A 4,619-nucleotide genomic window follows, 5' to 3' on the forward strand; every position below is an offset into this window, starting at 1 on the left:
CTCGTTCAATTATCCCTGCCAGTGGCTGTGCAATGATGTCGGCCAGTGCCTTCAGTACCCTCGGATGGAGCTCGTCCGGGCCTGCCGACTTAAATGCATCCAGTTCCTCCAAGTGCCTCTGCACCATCTCAGGGTCTACGCATGGTAGTCTGGCGTCTTGCGGCTGCCTCTCTACAATCCCAGTGAGAGACTTGTCTTGCCCCTCACTTAGGAACACTGATGCAAAGAACTCGTTGAGGAGTTCAGCCTTGTCCCCCCTGTCCGTCGTCGATTGCTTCTGCCCATTTAGTAGGGATCCTATTCCTCCCTGGGCCTTCCTTTTACTCCCTATATATCTAAAAAACAATTTCTTGTTATCCTTTTTTCTTGGGATGCCATCCTCAGCTCCATGGTGGCTTTGGCCCATCTAACTGCCTCCCTACAAGCGCAAGCAGAGGAGGTATACTCCTCTGGTGATCTCTCCCTGTTTCCACTTTTTATGTGCTCCCCTTTTGGCCCGTAGGCTGCCCTGGATTTCTCTGGTCAGCCAAGGAAGCCTCCTGGCCCCATCCAGTTTATTTTCTAATCAGGCTGTTAAGGTTGTTGCTTACAAACTGAAGGTTCCTTCTGATTTTCTGTTTTTATCTTGTGTGGAGACCTGTGTTTGTCTCAAAAAAGAAGCAGTGCTTGAGCTTAAACTGGAAATACTGAATAAACAGTGGAGATGCCTGCCAAAAAGACCTCAGCATTGAAATTTATGTTGGTAACATACTTGCCGTGTTTGTAAGAAAACCCTGACCTTCCATAGCCATGCCCTTACCACTTTATGATTACAGTGGCCTGGAGAAACAAACAAGGCAATAATACAGGCATACTTGGGAATGTGCTCATAGATGTTTCCTTCAAGCTAATGCAGCAATATCACTTTATTTGACTTGTGGATGAAGTTGATTGTGGGCATTCTCTAATCATTGGCATCTCTTGCATTGATATAGCAGGGTTTTTGGTTGTAGCTGTGTTGGTCTAAGGATATAGGCAGGCAAGCCTCTTTGGGTCGATGTGATATCTTTTATTAGATCAGCTGAGCAGTTGGAAGAAAAAAGTTCTTTGCAAGCTTTTGGGCACAAGCACCCTTCTTGCAAAGAACTTTTTTCTTCCAACTACTCAGTTGGTCTAATAAAAGATATCACATTTACCCAGAGAAGCTTGGTTCACTTTGATCTTTACATTGTAGATGTGGAGGAGCATATCAGGCGATTAGAAGAAAGGATGGAAGAAGGAACTGACTGTGGGCTTTGAGCATTCTGGGAGTCACTGGCTACAGCCTCATCAGGCTGGAGATCTTTTGGTGGTCTGTGCTGTACAGGATGCGTTTCTAGTCAAAAGCACCTTTCTCATGTGATTGCCATACTTCTGCATGGTCCACAGCATTGTGCTTACAATACATTGTGTCCTGACCATGATTATAACCTTATTAAAGGAATCTTATTACTGCCCTGTTCCTTGACAAGGCTAAAACTGGATTTGATTTTATTTGCCCAGGCAAAAAGCACATCTCTTATGGCATGATCAGGAAATGTTGGAATATGGCACTAATAAAGCATAGATAAGGCCTGAGACTCAACATCCATCTGCATTCAGAAACTGGGGCAGAGAGCTGCCGGGCAGGTTACATCCTTGCATAAATTCAAAGGACATATGGCGTTCATGATGACAAATTCATGAGAAATGCTTACGCAGAGAAACAGCTAGATTAGATGCGCTTATGTAAAAGCAAACTATGAAGGGATGCTCTGTCTTTCAGAATAGCAAATGTTTGCACACTGATTGATTGACTAAGCACTGTTAAGTGGTACCAATACCCTCTAGACTTGTTTTAGTGGGATATGTGTATAGAAATATGTCTATGACTCTCTTCTAAGTTGTTTATCCAGTGATTCATATGGGCAGAAAAAACTACTGAAAATGTTTATAAATTAATTGTTCCTTGCTGCATGTTTCTACCAGTGTGGTTTCTGTTTTAAAAAACTATTGAACAAGAGTTCATGCTTACATAATATAGCAGTGAGAAAGAGGAAACATTTTAATCACTGAACAAACCCTAACTTTTTTTTTTTTTTTTTTTTTTTAGAAGTACTGGGGTCATTCGGATAGGGATTCAACTTGTAGAGTCTTATCTGAAACATTGCAGCAGAGGAAGCCACCTGGTAGGCTGTTTATTTTTCTATGAAGGACGGAGGGCTGAGCAAAGCATAGGAGGATTTGAATCTGTGGTCTAGGGACCTGAGCTATGCCAAGTTCATTGTTTGGAGCAATTAGCTAGCCACTAAATAAATAAGTTCTCTTTCTTGCTCTAGCCCAAATAGGGGGAGTCTTTAAGTGCTGTGTTTGGCTCTGACACATGCACTCCCTTTCCCTTATACAGGTGGTTGAATGATTAGATCTCAGTCTGCTTTCTTACTCGCATTGAGTAGAACCTTATACCAGAAACTAGAAGGATGAAATTAGACCTTTTATTTGTAATTTTAATGTAGTTCTTGACCCACGTATCTCAAATTCAAACAATGCCGGAAAAAGAGAGGCATTTATTTGCCACCCATTTTCAAACACAGGAAGTCAATATAGGAAATTTGAAGATTTGAATCGGTGAATGCACCCAATCAATCTTCCCACTGCAAACTTTTGCCATCTGCAGACTTGCCTGGATTTCAATCAATCAATCAATCTTGCACTGGTAAAATGTCTCCTGCCTCAGGGCTCTGCACTAATTTACTGTAACAAGCAAAGGCCATTAATATTTAAAAAGCTGCATTTTTAAAAGAAATGACATAGGCTTGACTTAATGCTGGGTGTGCTGTGAATCAATTTCCATAGCTGGCAGCAGAGAGAGAGAGAGAGAGAGAGGTGAATCATGACTTATCCTTATCCCTTAATCTTTCCACATGGTTCAGTTGAAACCCATTTAGGGGCTTAACAATGTGAGTAAGCCAGTGAACATGGAATTAAGTGCTGTAGAAGGATAAGATGCACAAACCTGCCAGATGCTTCATAAAAGTTGGGATCATTTTAATTATCAGCTTGTGGTTTTAATTTGGGGCCATGGGGTGGCAGGGGTTCAAAAGCTGGTCAGCAGTTTGGTAGCAGAACTCTGCGCAAACTGCAAGTGTTGATGCAGGGGCCTGAAAGATCAACAAAGCTGCAGGTCTAAGTGAAATGATATCATGGATTACAATTAGTGTCATTGGCCTAGGGATGCAAGTTTTTCATATTGACCCAAGTTCCTCAGATAGCAGCAAGGCACCCTAATCAAATAACCTGTGGGGAGGATTCAAAAGAGAGCTCAGAATCAGTCAATGTGACCTCCAGGTTTATTGACGGTAAATTAGCATGCCCGCCCTGGGTAGCAATTTCACTGCAGGAGAAAGGATGTCACAAGAATTATCTGAGGCTGAGCAAAGATGGTTTGGGCATGACTTCCCAGAAACACAGCAAACAGGGCTGGGAATCTACTCTTTTTACTAACAGCTGAAATCCCGGTATAAGAAGGTGAGACCAGAAGCCAGGGCATTAGGAAATAGGGTGGTGTGGGAGCAATAAAATGACTTAAGTTGGCAACTAATGAACTCCAGTTACTTAATCCAGAATCACCTGGGGCCTTGCTTCTGGAAATACTTACCATGTGAAGAGTTGGCATTTCTAAACCCCACTTCTCTCAAGATGTTGACATTAAGGTAAAATTGTAATTGGGGGGGGTTGGGTTGGGTGGTTTTTTTCTGTGGCTGGACCAGACCAAATCTAATTGTAACCAGATAAAGGGATAGTGCTGCAGCAGGCTGGTTTTACCACAGTCATAACCACACCATGGTGGAAGGAACCAGGTGGGACCATTTCAAAAGGTTTAGAAATGGGGAATGGAGAATCTGAGGTAAGGAGCTTTTAAAAAAAAAAATGGCATCAGGCCACGGAGCAGCTCACAGAACAAAGTGATTTGAGCTTATCTGCCTTGTCTCCTATGGGAAAGGTCCCTCTGGCGTACAGCCGTGCCCCAAATGACTGCCTTCACTATGGGGTGCTGAGGGAGGGGCAAGTACAGCCCCACGGAAACAGTGCTCTTCATGCAGAGGCCGGTAACCCAGGCATGATGGAAAAAGATCTGTGTGCGGGGGCTGGTGCAGCAGCGAGGGCAGAGCAAAGGCTGACATGAGCAGGCCGGACACTCCTTTGTTTGTTGCAGGTATTTGCTCCCCAAATATCCCCCTTGAGCTGTGTGTACGTTTCCCCACACCAGCGTGCACATGTGTATGTTTCCCAACACCAGTGTCCCCATGTGTTTCACACACCGCGATTTCCCCCCAGCAGTGTGTACGTATGCAAGTATTTCCCCACACCACTATACACACGTGTATTCAACACTAGTGCACGTGTATATTTCCCCACAGTGTGTGTGTACATTGTACATCTCCCCCCACCAGTATGCATGTGCATATATTACCGCTATCGCTGTGTGTGTAGATAACAGCAGGCACATACCCTCCCCCACTCCAGTACACACCCCAGTAGCGTGTGTCCTTATACCCCTGTATTTCTCCACTTCAGTGTGTATATCTACCCCGACTCCCACACGTGTCCCCACCCCAAGG

At 44.0% G+C, this 4,619-nt stretch overlaps 2 protein-coding genes across 9 annotated transcripts in view; both read left to right on the forward strand.

Annotated features, from left to right (window-relative positions):
• TMEM230 (transmembrane protein 230) overlaps nt 1–2,258 on the forward strand; it is a 27,460-nt gene extending 25,202 nt beyond the window's left edge. The window contains exon 5 of the transcript XR_003091702.1: nt 2,111–2,258. The gene's annotated coding sequence lies outside the window, so the exon portion shown is untranslated. The remainder of the gene's footprint in view (nt 1–2,110) is intronic.
• Nucleotides 2,259–3,764: 1,506 nt separating this feature from the next.
• The window catches only part of SLC23A2 (solute carrier family 23 member 2), an 80,993-nt gene continuing 80,138 nt past the window's right edge, over nt 3,765–4,619 (forward strand). For 7 of the 8 annotated variants that reach the window (XM_006035148.3, XM_025191309.1, XM_025191312.1 and 4 more), the window contains exon 1: nt 3,765–4,213. The gene's annotated coding sequence lies outside the window, so the exon portion shown is untranslated. The remainder of the gene's footprint in view (nt 4,214–4,619) is intronic. The other variant, XM_025191302.1, reaches the window with a different exon arrangement.

Source organism: Alligator sinensis, unplaced genomic scaffold, assembly GCF_000455745.1.
Source record: "Alligator sinensis unplaced genomic scaffold, ASM45574v1 scaffold1373_1, whole genome shotgun sequence".
In the NCBI taxonomy this organism is placed as follows: domain Eukaryota; kingdom Metazoa; phylum Chordata; order Crocodylia; family Alligatoridae; genus Alligator; species Alligator sinensis.